Genomic DNA, 17820 nt, shown 5'->3' on the forward strand with positions numbered 1-17820 from the left:
AATCATGGGCATTAATATGGAGTTGGTCTCCCTTTGCTGCTATAACAGCTGCCACTCTTCTGGGAAGGCTTTCCACTAGACGTTGGAACATTGCTGTGGGCATTCAGCCACAAGAGCATTAGTGAGGTCGGGCACTGATGTTGGGCGATTAGACTTAGCTCGCAGTCGCCGTTCCAATTCATCCCAAAGGTGTTCGGCGGGGTTGAGGTCAGGGCTCTGTGTAGGCCAGTCAAGTTCTTCCACACCATCTCGACAAACCATTTCTGTATGGACCTCGCTTTGTGCATGGTGCCATTGTCATACAGGAAACAGGAAAGGGCATTCCCCAAACTGTTGCCATAATGTTGGAAGCACAGAATCGTCTAGAATGTCACTGTATGCTGTAGCATTACGATTTCCCTTCCCCGGAACTAAGGGGACTAGCCCGAACCATGAAAAACAGCCCCAGACCATTATTCCCCATCCACCAAACTTTACAGTTGGTATTATGGATTGGGGCAGGTGGCATTCTCCTGGCATCCACCAAACCCAGATTCGTCCGTCGGACTGCCAGATGGTGAAGAGTGATTCATCACTCCCATAGAAAGCATTTCCACTGCTCCAGTCCATTAGTGGCGAGCTTTACACCACTCCAGACGATGCTTGGTATTTCGCATGGTGATCAGGCTGTTCAGCCATGGAAACCCATTTCCTTAAGTTCCCGATAAACAGTTCTTGAGCTGACCTTGCTTTCAGAGGCAGTTGGGAACTCGGGAAATGAATGTTGCAACCGAGGACAGGCGATTTTACACGCCATGCCCATCAGCACTCGGTGGTCTCGTTCTGTGGACTTGTGTGGCCTACCACTTTGCGGCTGAGCAGGTGTTTCTCCTAAACGTTTCCACTTCGCAATAACAGCACTTACAGTTGACCAGTGCAGCTCTAGCAGAGCAGAAATTTGACAAATTGACTTGTAAAGGTGTTATCCTGTGATGGTGCCACATTGAAAGCCACTGAGCTCTTCAGTGACAACGTTTGTCTATGGAGATTGCATGGCTGTGAGCTCTATTTTATACACCTATCAGCAATGGGTGTGCCTGAAATAGCTAAATCTGCTAATTTGAAGGAGTGTTCCCATACTTTTGTATATAGTGTATGCATGCCTACTGTGTGTGTGTGTGTGTGTGTGTGTGTGTGTGTGTGTGTGTGTGTGTGTGTGTGTGTGTGTGTGTGTGTGTGTGTGTGTGTGTGTGTGTGTGTGTGTGTGTGTGTGTGTGTGTGTGTGTGTGTGTGTGTGTGTGTGTGTGTGTGTGTGTGTGTGTGTGTGTGTGTGTGTGTGTGTGTGTGTGTGTGTGTGTGTTTGTGTGTGTGTGTGTGTGTGTGTGTGTGTGTGTGTGTGTGTGTGTGTGTGTGTGTGTGTGTGTGTGTGTGTGTGTGTGTGTGTGTGTGTGTCTGTGTGTATTTTTATACACAGTCAGTGTACCATACCAGGTAAGTACTCGGGAAAGAACAGTAGTCCTGAAGCAGACGTGATTTGTTGACATTGTCCCCATTTGGGAAGGTTGTCCACGCCTTGCCCATGTTTTAGACCAATAGAAATAGGGTTGGATTTACATGCGTCTACGGGGCCAGTATAAATAAACCATTTGAAACCTTCAAGTTCAAGTGAATATCATTGTACGTAGTTGGACAACTTTACAAAAATATACTTTTTACAAGCAGTAAAATACATTCCTGCGGATTAAAGTGACAAACAATTGACTTTTTCATTTGGAAAGTTGTTCTTTAAGTATATTGAATCAACTGTACTATGGGAAAGGAAATCCCCTGGTTGATCATAATTGGGATTTGTATCAAGTCATCATGTGAGTCTCTCTTCAACACTGAAACTCCTGTTCTCAGTAAGTTGGACGATTCTTCTACTCTCTCAAATTAATTAATGCATTATTCTGAATACAAAACGTTATGTAAAAAATGTAAGACATGTATGTGTTGTTAGCAGATTATAATAGGCTACATGCTGTTTATAAAAGGTGCCGTGAATTTTTTAACAATCGGAACATTTGTGCCACGGGAATTGGAAAGTTGGCATTTAGCTGAGGCAAGTTTCCATGAAGGCAGTTTCCATGAAGGCAGTTTCCATGAAGGCAGTTTCCATGAAGGCAGTTTCCATGAACCTGTTTTGAGTTCTGACATCCTGACAGTTCATTATTCGGAGGAACAAAACTCCCCTAACCTGTTGGTGTGTAATTAGGATAAGAGGAGTGTACCCCGATCCCAGATCACCTGAACATATGGGCTAGAAGAGATTTCACGAAATCATGACACATTCATATGTACATGAACCCTGTACCTTACAAACATATTTTTATGTATGCGTATTAATATTCAAATATGTAGCATATTATGTAAATGATGAGGTTTGGGATGATTTTATAATTTTGCAATCTGAGAGAGGAATGACTACTCTCTCTGGTTGAACCTCTACAGCCCCTAAGGGCCATTTTGTGCTTTTCAACTCATGAGAATATGCATTATGCGTCGGTGCTTTCAAACACCGGTGTCTATAAACATCTGTAGCCTATAATGTCCCTGTATCTGCCAGCATAATAGGTCATTAATTGCCACGTACTAAATGTTTTTGAATCACTTGATACAAAGTGGGGATCATGTCTTGAATCTCTCCGTCTGTCCCTCCAGGCAACGGTACAAAGTGGATACTGGACTACACTGATATAGAGACCAGGTTCTCTGTGCGTTCAGTCGAGGAGCCAGAGGAGGATCTGTGTTACCTGGTGCCAGGCGATAAGAATACAGTCACACGGTGTGGCTTCAACATCAACTTACCCACGTTCGCCATCATACATGGCTGGTCGGTAAGTAGCTACCTGGATAACAGGAATGTAGCTTGGTCTCAGATCACCTGAATAACAGGAATGTAGCCTGGTCTCAGATCACCTGAATAACAGGAATGCAGACTGGTCCCAGATCAGCTGGATAACAGGGATGCAAACTGGTCCCAGATCAGCTGGATAACAGGAGTGTAGACTGGTCCCAGATCAGCTGGATAACAGGAGTGTAGACTGGTCCCAGATCAGCTGGATAACAGGAGTGTATCCTGGTCTAAGATCTGTTTGTGAAGCCACAATAGTCTCTCTTACTGCTGCCTGCTACATGCTGCTACATGCTGTTACATGCTGTTACATGCTGCTACATGCTGTTACATGCTGTTACATGCTGCTACATGCTGTTACATGCTGCTACATGCTGTTACATGCTGCTACATGCTGTTACATGCTGCCTACATGTTTGTTACATGCTGTTAAATGCTGTTACATGCTGTTACATGCTGCTACATGCTGCTACATGCTGTTACATGCTGCTACATGCTGTTACATGCTGTTACATGCTGCTACATGCTGTTACATGCTGCTACATGCTGTTACATGCTGTTACATGCTGCTACATGCTGTTACATGCTGTTACATGCTGTTACATGCTGTTACATGCTGCTACATGCTGTTACATGCTGCTACATGCTGTTACATGCTGCTACATGCTGTTACATGCTGTTACATGCTGTTACATGCTGTTACATGCTGCTACATGCTGCTACATGCTGTTACATGCTGCTACATGCTGTTACATGCTGTTACATGCTGCTACATGCTGTTACATGCTGCTACATGCTGTTACATGATGTTACATGCTGTTACATGCTGTTACATGCTGCTACATGATGCACATGTAGGTTAGTAGTGCCCTACATAGGGTCTGGTTAGTAGTGCCCTACATAGGGTCTGGTTAGTAGTACCCTACATAGGGTCTGGTTAGTACTGCCCTACATAGGGTCTGGTTAGTACTGCCCTACATAGGGTCTGGTTAGTACTGCCCTACATAGGGTCTGGTTAGTACTGCCCTACATAGGGTCTGGTTAGTAGTGCCCTACATAGGGTCTGGTTAGAAGTGTAGTACATAGGGAATAGTGTGGCTTTGAGGTTTTCCCTAACGACCCTGTAAGTCATCCCTAATACACTTGTATCTTCCTGCCTTGTGTTCCAGGTGGCAGGTCTGTTTGCGAGCTGGATCCATGAGCTGGTAGCGGCCCTGTTTGAGCGTGTGCCCAATGCCAACGTTATAGTGGTGGACTGGCTGGATCGGGCCCAGCACCACTACCCCAACTCTGCTGCCAACACCAAGCTGGTTGGAGAGGATGTGGCCAGGCTCATCAACTGGCTGGAGGTGAGGGTTTGATCATGATGCCGGTTTGGTACGCTACTGTAAGGATAATGTATTGGATTTATACAAGTGTGAAAGTAGACGTAATTTCTTCCCATAACAGTACCTCTTAATCTTAGAAATCCGTATAGAATCCCTATTAATTCAATAGGATTAGCGAGAGAGAGAGAATTAGCAATGGCGATCAATGCAGTTTGATGTGATAGTAGACTGTTCTACCACACTGATAATTCCAGAACCATAATTCTCTTACTTGAAATGTGCAGTTATTTATGTGGATCTGAAATACACCAATCATATGTTTAAAGTAAATGATACCTCCCCTCAGGTGGATCTGAAGTATGACCTGAAGAACCTCCACCTGCTTGGCTACAGCCTGGGAGCACATGTGGCTGGCGTAGCTGGAAACCTGACCAACAACAAGGTCAACAGGATCACTGGTGGGTAGGACTAGACGCTCTCATCCCTCGTATGATGCCTGTCGGAGCAGGTTTCTGTAGGACCAATAGAGACATATAACCATCTCTCAATCCACCTCAACTCTGCAACTCAGGGACCCACTGGTGGATAGGACCAGACCACAGCCAGATAACAGAGTAATATCACTGGTGGATAGGACCAGACCACAGCCAGATAACAGAGTAATATCACTGGTGGATAGGACCAGACCACAGCCAGATAACAGAGTAATATCACTGGTGGATAGGACCAGACCACAGCCAGATAACAGAGTAATATCACTGGTGGATAGAACCAGACCACAGCCAGATAACAGAGTAATATCACTGGTGGATAGGACCAGACCACAGCCAGATAACAGAGTAATATCAGATAGAACCAGACCACAGCCATATCACTGGTGGATAGGACCAGACCACAGCCAGATAACAGAGTAATATCACTGGTGGATAGGACCAGACCACAGCCAGATAACAGAGTAATATCACTGGTGGATAGGACCAGACCACAGCCAGATAACAGAGTAATATCACTGGTGGATAGAACCAGACCACAGCCAGATAACAGAGTAATATCACTGGTGGATAGAACCAGACCACAGCCAGATAACAGAGTAATACCACTAGTGGATAGGACCAGACCACAGCCAGATAACAGAGTAATATCACTGGTGGATAGGACCAGACCACAGCCAGATAACAGAGTAATACCACTAGTGGATAGAACCAGACCACAGCCAGATAACAGAGTAATACCACTAGTGGATAGGACCAAAAAATATATATAACAGAGAAGTATATGGCTCTGGGTAGGACCCAGCCCTCGCACGATGTCTGTCCATCCGTCAATCAACCTAATCACTACCGTGTCATTAGGCTCTGTTCTAAACCTAAGATATACAAGTTTGCCCTGAATAATTTTTTGGTATTTACGTTGCACCCCTATAGCAGTTATAATGGTTTGTTGGCTATCAATTTGCAGTCACCCCACTTTGGTCAGCCAATCACTGCTTAAGTAAACACACAAAATGACTATTTATAACACCCAAAATGACTATTTATAACACCCAAAATGACTATTTATAACACCCCAAAATGACTATTTATAACACTCAAAAGGACTATTTATAACACTCAAAAGGACTATTTATAACACACCAAAATGACTATTTATAACACCCCAAAATGACTATTTCTAACACTCAAAAGACTGTTGTATAACTTTCAGAAGGCTTGTACCTTGAACCATGTGTTCTAATACATCATGGCAGGCTGACACCATAACAGCAGGCTGGCACCATAACAGCAGGCTGACACCACAACAGCAGGCTGGCACCATAACAGCACGCTGACACCATAACAGCAGGCTGGCACCATAACAGCAGGCTGACACCATAACAGCAGGCTGGCACCATAACAGCAGGCTGGCACCATAACAGCAGGCTGACACCATAACAGCAGCTGGCACCATAACAGCAGGCTGACACCATAACAGCAGGCTGACACCATAACAGCAGGCTGGCACCACAACAGCAGGCTGACACCATAACAGCAGGCTGACACCATAACAGCAGGCTGACACCATAACAGCAGGCTGACACCACAACAGCAGGCTGACACCACAACAGCAGGCTGACACCATAACAGCAGGCTGACACCACAACAGCAGGCTGACACCATAACAGCAGGCTGACACCACAACAGCAGGCTGACACCATAACAGCAGGCTGACACCATAACAGCAGGCTGACACCACAACAGCAGGCTGACACCATAACAGCAGGCTGACACCACAACAGCAGACTGACACCATAACAGCAGGCTGGCACCATAACAGCAGGCTGACACCATAACAACAGGCTGACACCATAACAGCAGGCTGACACATAACAGCAACAGCAGGCTGACACCATAACAGCAGACACACAACAACAGGCTGACACCATAACAGCAGGCTGACACCACAACAGCAGGCTGACACCATAACAGCAGGCTGACACCATAACAGCAGACTGACACCATAACAGCAGGCTGACACCATAACAGCAGGCTGACACCACAACAGCAGGCTGACACCATAACAGACACCATAACAGCAGGCTGACACCATAACAGCAGGCTGACACCACAACAGCAGACTGACACCATAACAGCAGGCTGACACCATAACAGCAGACTGACACCATAACAGCAGGCTGACACCATAACAGCAGGCTGACACCATAACAGCAGGCTGACACCATAACAACACTGCAGACTGACACCATAACAACAGACTGACACTATAACACAGGCTGACACCATAACAACAGGCTGACACCATAACACAGACTGACACCACAACAGGCTGACACCACAACAGCAGGCTGACACCATAACAGCAGGCTGACACCACAACAGCAGGCTGACACCACAACAGCAGGCTGACACCATAACAGCAGGCTGACACCATAACAGCAGGCTGACACCATAACAGGCTGACACAATAACAGCAGGCTGACACCATAACAACAGACTGACAGTGTTCTGAATATATGCGGTAGCAACTAACTATTAACAACAGAGCAGAATATAACAGCAGGCTGACACCATAACAACAGACTTACCTGTAACACACAGTCTTCTAATGTCCCTCTCCCAGTCCTGCACTCTCTGTCAGGCATGGACACCGGCAGCAGGCTGACACCATAACAACAGACTGACACGCTGAGCACATAAAACCGCCTGTCTCTGGAAGTTACTGACCAGATGCAACATTTGTGGACGTCCTCCACACCAACACCAGGGGGTCTCCAGATCTCAGTATCGGTATCCAGAGACCAGTGGGCCACGTAGACATCTACCCCAACGGAGGAACCGAGCAGCCAGGCTGCTCCTTCCGGCACACCGTAGACATGATGAGAAGCTTTGGCCTTCACAGTGAGTAGACCCAGGCTTCACTCCAACTCCCACAAACCCTCACACTGTAGTTTAATAGATCTAGGCATCTACAGTGATGAGACACAGGCTTCACTCCAACTCCCACAAACCCCCACACTGTAGTTCAATAGAGTACGACAGTATGAGTCATAATACCCATGAAATATCAAATCAAATCAACAATTTTTTTTGGCCTCATACACATATTTATCAGATGTTATTGCGGGTGTAATGAAATGCTTATGTTCCTAGCTCCAACAGTGCAGTAGTATGTACTGCACAGTGCTACTGCACTGTTGGAGCTAGGAACACACACTAACAATACACAACAATACACACAAAGTAAAATAATGGAATTAAGAAATATATAAATATTAGGACGAGTGATGTCGTAGTGGCATTGACTAAAATACAGTAGAATAGAATACAGTATATACATGTATATGAAATGAGTAAAGCAGTATGTAGACATGATTAAAATGACCAGTGTTCCATGTAGGGCAGCAAATAGCGGTCAAACAAGGAAATGGTTTCCATCATTTCTTCACCATTCATTCTTCCCGTAGGGGATTCTTCCCATAGGGGATTCTTCCCATAGGGGATTCTTCTTCTTCCCATAGGGGATTCTTCCCATAGGGGATTCTTCTTCTTCCCATAGGGGATTCTTCTTCTTCCCATAGGGGATTTTTCTTCTTCCCATAGGGGATTCTTCCCATAGGGGATTCTTCTTCTTCCCATAGGGGATTCTTCTTCTTCCCATAGGGGATTCTTCCCATAGGGGATTCTTCCCATAGGGGATTCTTCTTCTTCCCATAGGGGATTCTTCTTCTTCCCATAGGGGATTCTTCCCATAGGGGATTCTTCTTCTTCCCATAGGGGATTCTTCTTCTTCCCATAGGGATTCTTCTTCCCATAGGGGATTCTTCCCATAGGGGATTCTTCCCATAGGGGATTCTTCTTCTTCCCATAGGGGATTCTTCCCACAGGGGATTCTTCCCATAGGGGATTCTTCCCACAGGGGATTCTTCCCATAGGGGATTCTTCCCACAGGGGATTCTTCCCATAGGGGATTTTTCCCATAGGTTATTTTCCCCATAGGTTATTTTTCCCATAGGTTATTTTTCCCATAGGGCGTGACATTTTGATAACCGTGTAAGTCTCTAGGACAAGGTGAAGGTGTCAGTTAGAGATGAAGGTGTCAGCTAGAGATGAAGGTGTCAGCTCAAGATCAAGGTGTCAGCTAGAGATGAAGGTGTCAGTTAGAGATGAAGGTGTCAGCTAGAGATGAAGGTATCAGCTAGAGATGAAGGTGTCAGCATGAGATGAAGGTGTCAGCTCGAGATGAAGGTATCAGCTAGAGATGAAGGTGTCAGCTAGAGATGAAGGTGTCAGCTCGAGATGAAGGTAACAGCTAGAGATGAAGATGTCTTCCCGAGAGATCAAGATGTCAGCTAGAGATGAAGGTTCAGTTAGAGATGAAGGTATCAGCTAGAGATGAAGGTGTCAGCATGAGATGAAGGTGTCAGCTCGAGATGAAGGTAACAGCTAGAGATGAAGATGTCAGCGAGAGATCAAGGTGTCAGCTAGAGATGAAGGTGTCAGTTAGAGATGAAGGTATCAGCTAGAGATGAAGGTGTCAGCATGAGATGAAGGTGTCAGCTCGAGATGAAGGTAACAGCTAGAGATGAAGATGTCAGCGAGAGATGGTGTCAGCTCGAGATGAAGGTGTCAGCTAGAGATGAAGGTGTCAGCTAGAGATGAAGGTGTCAGCTAGAGATGAAGGTGTCAGCTCAAGATCAAGGTGTCAGCTAGAGATGAAGGTGTCAGCTAGAGATGAAGGTGTCAGCTAGAGATGAAGGTGTCAGCTAGAGATGAAGGTGTCAGTTAGAGATGAAGGTATCAGCTAGAGATGAAGGTGTCAGCATGAGATGAAGGTGTCAGCTCGAGATGAAGGTAACAGCTAGAGATGAAGATGTCAGCGAGAGATGGTGTCAGCTCGAGATGAAGGTGTCAGCTAGAGATGAAGGTGTCGGCTAGAGATGAAGGTGTCAGCTAGAGATGAAGGTGTCAGCTCAAGATCAAGGTGTCAGCTAGAGATGAAGGTGTCGGCTAGAGATGAAGGTGTCAGCTCAAGATGAAGGTGTCAGCTAGAGATGAAGGTGTCGGCTAGAGATGAAGGTGTCAGCTAGAGATGAAGGTGTCAGCTCAAGATCAAGGTGTCAGCTGGAGATGAAGGTGTCAGCTAGAGATGAAGGTGTCCGCTCGAGATGAAGGTGTCAGCTCGAGATGATTTGCAGCAACTGGCAGGGATTTGTAGTCTGGCATGATGTCTACTTTGATGATAATTAGCCATTTAGAATCTGAGAGTAAATAGAGCCGAATACATTGATAAAAGTCACCTTGTCTGAGAGAGATTTATATGGTTATCAAAACATCATGCCAGGGTAAACCTACATGAAACACAGCCCTTATTTGAAGTGTTTCTAAAATCCCCTATGGGAAAAATAAATGGAGGAAAAACAACATTTCCCTGTTTGACCGCTAGGTTTTATGGGTATTATGACACCTCCACTGTGGGGCTCTATAGAACTAGGCATCTACAGTAAGTAGACCCAGGCTCAACTCCAACTCCCACAAACCCTCACACTGTAGTTTAATCGAATTATATATACAGTCATAGAATTCCATATATAATTATTGGATTTCTCTACCTAGTATCAAAGTAGACTTACCAGACTTAGCCTCGTCCTCGAACAACCCTGGATTCACACTGTAGTGATTTTTGTTTGTAATTACACAAGTGAAGGACAAAAAAAACACACACAAGAGAACATCATTGTTTCCAAATCTGTTTTTCATTGACCTTCAGACATGCCTGTTGCACATTGCCATTTCCGATTCTATCCACCTCAAAATCAACACTTTACGTGTTGAATAAAACATACTAATGCTGGAACAGAACAGAATGTTCAAAACAGCAGGGAGTCCGAGGGGAATGGATTGGGTAACACTGATGTTCTTTAGTTTGTAGTTCAACACAACAGTACAGTGTGGTGATTAGTAGTAAGAGGACACTCGCTCTGCATTGGTGTTCTGAAGGTGAACATAATGTCCGACACACATCGCTCATAACTAATCCTCTCCTGTGCCATACCCTGCATTTATTTATTTATTTATTTTATTGAACCAGACATGGATCAGATCGTGAAGTGCGCCCATGAGCGCTCTGTGCACCTGTTCATCGACTCGCTGGTGAACAAACAGCAGCAAAGCATGGCCTACCGCTGCAACTCCAAAGACGCTTTCGACAGGGGCCTGTGTCTCAGTTGCCGTAAGAACCGCTGCAACAACATGGGCTTCGGGGTCAACAAGATACGCACCACCAGGAGCGCCAAGATGTACCTGAAGACCGGCGCCAGTATGCCCTTCAAAGGTGGGTTGGTGATTCTGTTAAACATCTGATTGATAGCTGGGCGGTGTGTTCCTAAACAATGCAGATCAAACTGAGAAAGCTCGTCAAAGTTCCATATTGTAGTATCTAGGTTCTCCTCCTTCTTCTCCTTCTTCTCCTTCTTCTTCTTCTTCTTCTTCTCCTTCTTCTTCTTCTTCTTCTTCTTCTTCTCCTTCTTCTCCTTCTTCTCCTTCTTCTTCTTCTTCTTCTTCTTCTTCTTCTTCTTCTTCTTCTTCTTCTTCTTCTTCTTCTTCTTCTTCTCCTTCTTCTTCTCCTTCTTCTCCTTCTTCTCCTTCTTCTTCTTCTCCTTCTTCTTCTTCTTCTTCTTCTTCTTCTTCTTCTTCTTCTTCTTCTTCTTCTTCTTCTCCTTCTTCTTCTCCTTCTTCTTCTTCTTCTTCTTCTTCTTCTTCTTCTTCTTCTTCTTCTTCTTCTTCTTCTTCTCCTTCTTCTTCTTCTTCTTCTTCTTCTTCTTCTTCTTCTTCTTCTTCTTCTTCTTCTCCTTCTTCTTCTTCTTCTTCTTCTTCTTCTTCTTCTTCTTCTTCTTCTTCTTCTTCTTCTTCTTCTTCTTCTTCTTCTTCTTCTTCTTCTTCTTCTCCTTCTTCTTCTCCTTCTTCTCCTTCTCCTTCTTCTTCTCCTTCTCCTTCTTCTTCTTCTTCTCCTTCTTCTTCTTCTCCTTCTTCTTCTTCTTCTTCTTCTTCTTCTTCTTCTTCTTCTTCTTCTTCTTCTTCTTCTTCTTCTTCTTCTTCTTCTTCTTCTTCTTCTTCTTCTTCTCCTTCTTCTTCTTCTTCTTCTTGTTTATGCTGCGTAAACAATCTGTCCTGTTCTCCACCCTCAGTCTTCCACTACCAGATGAAGTTCCATGTCTTCAAGCAGCAGAACCTGAGTCTGAACGAGCAGCCCTTCATAGTGTCTCTTTATGGAACCCACGGAGAGAAGGAGGACGTCCAACTCCTTCTGTAAGCAGCTCTGCTACACATTCAACTTCTTACAATTTAGTACTTGGTTCTGTATTTTTTTGTTAATTTTCTGTTTAGTTTACAGTCGATTTACATTAGGTTATTTCATTGTTACTTTACATTGTCCATATGAAATGGTACAGTGAAGTTGCACTGCTGATTTTACGATAGAGCAAAACAAATACTCATTTCTGTCCCAGCACCCCGTTTTAAAAGTTCTGGTTGTTTTATTTCATGTGCGTTTACCTAACTATGCTAACCCACCCCAACACAGGTCCAACGTGACCACCAACACCACCGTGTCCTTCCTACTGACCACTGACGTAGACCTGGGAGAGCTGCTGAGAGTCACTCTGCAGTGGGACAGTGACTCCTACTTCTCTTTCTTCAACTCAAACGAGTTCATGGTCCGCAGGATTAGAGTCAAAACGGGAGAGACCCAGTCCAAGTCAGCATCTACTTTTATCTATCTACTGCAGTCTACCATATTTATCTCTTGTATATGAATTTACCTTAGGGAACTACTTGATTGACTTAACTCTAGTAGAGTACAGTAGAGTACAGTAGAGTACAGTACAACACAGTACAGTAGAGTGGGCTCTACTCTACTCTACTCTACTCTACTCTACTCTACTCTATTCTATTCTACTCTACTCTACTGTACTGTACCCTACTCTATTCTATCCTACTCTACTCTCCCCTACTCTCCCCTCCCCTACTCTATTCTATTCTAACCTAACCTACTCTATTCCACCCTACTCTATTCTATCCTACTCTACTCTACTCTATCCTACCCTACTCTACTCTACCCTACTCTATTCTATTCTATTCTACTCTACTCTACTCTACTCTACTCTACTCTACTCTACTCTACTTTACTCTACTTTATTCTACCCTACTCTACACTACCCTACTCTATTCTATTCTATTCTATTCTATTCTATTCTATTCTACTCTACTCTACTCTACTCTACTCTATTCTACCCTACTCTACCCTACTCTACTTTATTCTACCCTACTCTACTCTACTGTACCCTACACTACCCTACTCTACTCTACTCTATTCTACCCTACTCTACTCTACCCTACTCTACTCTACCCTACTCTACCCTACCCTACCCTACTCTACCCTACTCTACTCTACTCTACCCTACCCTACTCTACTCTACTCTACTCTACTCTACTACTCTACTCTACTCTACTCTACTCTACTCTACTCTACTCTATTCTACCCTACTCTACTCTACTGTACCCTACTCTACCCTACTCTACTCTACTCTATTCTACCCTACTCTACTCTACCCTACTCTACTCTACCCTACTCTACTCTACCCTACCCTACTCTACTCTACCCTACTCTACCCTACCCTACCCTACTCTACCCTACTCTACTCTACTCTACTCTACTCTACTCTACTCTACTCTACTCTACTCTACTCTACTCTACTCTACTCTACCCTACTCTACTCTACTGTACCCTACTCTACCCTACTCTACTCTACTCTATTCTACCCTACTCTACTCTACCCTACTCTACTCTACCCTACTCTACTCTACCCTACTCTACTCTACCCTACCCTACTCTACTCTACTGTACTCTGCTATACTGAACTCTACTCTAGTCAACAATCCACGCTGAGTGATTTTAAGTGTGTGTGTGATGGTGATGGTGACTTTCTTCTCCTGCAGGGTGATTTTCAGAGCAGAAAGTGACGGGAAGTTTGCTCACCTGGTCCAAGGAGGTGACCCTGTGACCTTCACCAAGTCTAAAGAGGATCAGAACAGCAGGAGGCATGAGAGGTGAGAGTCTCGTGACACTGACTTGGTTGATTTAATTTATTACACAAGAAAAAAAATATCCAGCCACAAACCAGTGCACAAACCAGTGCACAAACCAGTGCACAAACCAGTGCAACGACAATTCACTCATAAAAAATAATCAAATATAACATTAAATATTATAGGATAACATAAAGAAGTATCTTATTTCCATTGGTTGGTTTCAGTATAGTTAGGGAGTTCTTCCTGATCATGTGACTAACGGGACCAGGAAAAGAGATATGACACGACCAGTCACAGCCCAACCAATGACATACTTCCTTTGCCAACCCTATGTGTTTGTGTCTGTTTTCAGAATCCACAGACTGAAGATGCAGGGCAGCTTCTTCAAACAAGGTTTGAACGACGCTGCCACAGACACATCATCGTCATCGTCACCCCCATCGCCAGAGCATTGAGGTCAAATACTGTAGATATGATTGTAGTAGCTGGTTAGTAGAAGAGTGTACCCTCTGGTTAAGTGTATGTATGGGCGCGTCTCAAATGACACCCTATTCCCCATACGGTGACCCTCTATGTACCCGGGGTCATGATCTGCATCAAGGATTCGAGTTACGTTCTCAAATTTCAAGTCAGGATTTCAGCCAAAGATCTGTGGAAGTGTTTGTGATTGTGAGAGCCAACACAGCATAGTCCGGGTCCAACATAATAGTGTAAAAACAGTATATGTTTCTATAATAATATATATGTTTTAACATTCCATTCAAGAAGTTCTCCTTCATCACAGTCAGCTCGGAAAACGTGATGGTGAATTAATTTCATGATAGTGTGATTTCTTTGTTCCTTTCATTGTGTATTTAGACGTGTGACGTTTCTTTAATTAAAATATATCTTACTGAATTGTTATTTATCACACATGTATCCTTATGTATATATATATATATATATTCTATATATATATATATATCTACCCTACCCTACTCTATATATATCTACCCTACTCTATTCTACCCTATTCTACCCTACTCTATATATATCTACCCTACTCTATTCTACTCTATTCTACCCTACTCTATATATATCTACCCTACTCTATTCTACTCTATTCTACCCTACTCTATATATATCTACCCTACTCTATTCTACTCTATTCTACCCTACTCTATATATATCTACCCTACTCTATTCTACTCTATTCTACCCTACTCTATATATATCTACCCTACTCTATTCTACTCTATTCTACCCTACTCTATATATATCTACCCTACTCTATTCTACTCTATTCTACCCTACTCTATATATATCTACCCTACTCTATTCTACCCTACTCTATATATATCTACCCTACTTATATATATATATATATATATATATATATATATATATATATATATATATATATATATATATATATATATATATATATATATATATATATATATATATATATCTACCCTATTCTATTCTACTCCATTCTACTCTATTCTACCCTACTCTATATATATATATATATATATAATATTTTTTTTTATTATTGTAATTAACTTTGTCAACCCTTTAGCTGATATAGTTTTTGAATTAAAGGAATCAAAGTTTATGATGTGAGCAATATATTTACATTAGTATTGTAAACACGTTGTTGTTGTTGTTGTTGTTGTTGTTGTTGTGTGCCAATTGTGTTACAACTCTGTGAAATCCAAGTCACCTGACGGTAATACCGATCAGCACAGGACACTATACAGGCTGTCAATAACCCAGGTCACCGTATTGAAGGAAATCTAGTATGTACCCCAAATGGCACCCTATTCCCTATATAGTGCACTATGGGCCCTGGTCAAAAGTAGTGTACTATATAAGGAATAGGGTGCCCTGTACAACGCAGACCTTCATTTAGCAGTTCACCCAGCTACACATGGTTGCGTTAATATATTATAGACCTTTTGGAGGTTAAATATTTTCCCTCTTTATAAATTATTGATGAAATGTCCCTTAAAAAAGAAAGAAAGTAACAATATTGTCTGTTTCCTAGCTGATTTGGATGGCTAGTGCAGCATGTAAACAATATTGGTTGTATATAATTTATCATTTAGATTGTATATAATGGTTTGTTTCCTGGGGTAAGTCTGCTTTTTTAAAGCCTATATTTAAATGTTTTCATCCCAATAAACACTGTAGCTTGGATTTGATTGAGTTTCTGGTTGAGTTATTGAGTCAGTTACGGTACAGTACACTTGTAAACATTTTGGGAGTGGGGCGATTGCATCTCTTCATCTCAAATGCTCATCGGCATCACATTCACATGCCACATGCTTTCCACCTCAAGACTACTTTACCCAGTGGAATAGCTGACTCTGTATAATACTGAATAGTGGTCATGGTTTAATCAGAACTACAATACTGAATAGTGGTCATGGTTTCATCAGAACTACAATACTGAATAGTGGTCATGGTTTAATCAGAACTACAATACTGAATAGTGGTCATGGTTTCATCAGAACTACAATACTGAATAGTGGTCATGGTTTCATCAGAACTACAATACTGAATAGTGGTCATGGTTTAATCAGAACTACAATACTGAATAGTGGTCATGGTTTCATCAGAACTACAATACTGAATAGTGGTCATGGTTTAATCAGAACTACAATACTGAATACTCACGACGCCAGGACAGCGGAGTCAATCACCACCTTCCGGAGACACCTGAAACCCCACCTCTTTAAGGAATACCTAGGATAGGATAAAGTAATCCTTCTCACCCCCCCCCCCTTAAAAGATTTAGATGCACTATTGTAAAGTGGCTGTTCCACTGGATGTCATAAGGTGAATGCACCAATTTGTAAGTCGCTCTGGATAAGAGCGTCTGCTAAATGACTTAAATGTAATGTAAATGTAGTGGTCATGATTTCATCAGAACTACAATAACCAATATTTTAAGTTAGAGTTCAAGTTCAGGTGGATTTCCAGTACTAATGGTACTAGTTCAACAGGGAAACTTGACTGGAGAAACTCTCCCTGTCGCCTCAGCACGGAGTGTATACATTACTCACCAACAACACGGTTTGCTGGTGCCGATGTTATAAGTCGCAGGGCAAAAACACAACAGAACCATAACAGATAGGCTGAGGACGATATTGATAAATAAATAAAAATTAAAACATGAACAAAAATCTGATATGGGTTAACATTTAATATTTTCAATTTAGAAATATAAGGTTGTTTTCACATTTGGGTCAGCTGTGAATCATTTCGATCTGAAAGTCTGGATCAAGTCCTACTGTGACAGTAACAGACAAAAATAGACCCTGTTGCGAGTTCCAAATAACCCCCTATTTCCTATATAGTGCACTAACTTTAACCAGGGCCATAGGGCCCATTGGGTTCTGATCAAAAGTAGTGCACTACACAGGGAATAGTGTCATGTGGGATGTACCCCATAACCCCTAACCCCCTAACCCCCTAACCCCTTAACTCCTTAACCCCCTAACCCTCTAACCCCCTAACTCCCTAACTCATTAATTAACCCTCTAACTCCCTAACTCCCTAACCCCTAACTCCCTAACCCCCTAAACCCTTAAACCCCTAACCCCTAACTCCCTAACTCCTTAACCCTCTAACCCCCTAAACCCTTAACACCCTGACTCCCTAACCCCCTAACCCTCTAACTTCCTAATCCTCTAACTCCCTAACCCCCTAACCCCCTAACCCCCTAATCCTCTAACTCCCTAACCCCCTAACTCCCTAACCCCCTAACCCTCTAACTCCCTAACTTCCTGTTTTGGAAATGACCATGACCAAATATTCACTAACACTTGACCTTCCCAAGGCCAAACTGCCTCCCCAGTAAAGTAGTGCACTATATAGGGCTAGGGATATAGGGATGTACCCCCTAACCCACTAACTCCCTAACCCCTTAACTCCCTAACTCCCTAACCCCTGAACTCCTTAACCCCCGAACTCCCTAACACCCTAACCCCTAACTCCTTAACCCCCGAACTCCTTTACCCCCTAACTCCTTAACCCCCTAACTCCTTAA

General features: G+C 43.1%; 1 long non-coding RNA gene and 1 pseudogene across 1 annotated transcript; both read left to right on the forward strand.

Moving 5' to 3' along the window:
- Nucleotides 1-1644: 1644 nt before the first annotated feature.
- Nucleotides 1645-15970, forward strand: LOC118402475 (lipoprotein lipase-like; annotated as a pseudogene).
- Nucleotides 8007-9620, forward strand: LOC127910920 (uncharacterized). The gene is made up of 3 exons (XR_008076783.1): nucleotides 8007-8828; nucleotides 9172-9396; nucleotides 9454-9620. It is a non-coding gene; the product is annotated as an uncharacterized LOC127910920 (long non-coding RNA).
- Nucleotides 15971-17820: the final 1850 nt, after the last annotated feature.

The sequence above is a fragment of the Oncorhynchus keta genome, chromosome 23 (genome assembly GCF_023373465.1).
Source record: "Oncorhynchus keta strain PuntledgeMale-10-30-2019 chromosome 23, Oket_V2, whole genome shotgun sequence".
Taxonomy (NCBI): domain Eukaryota; kingdom Metazoa; phylum Chordata; class Actinopteri; order Salmoniformes; family Salmonidae; genus Oncorhynchus; species Oncorhynchus keta.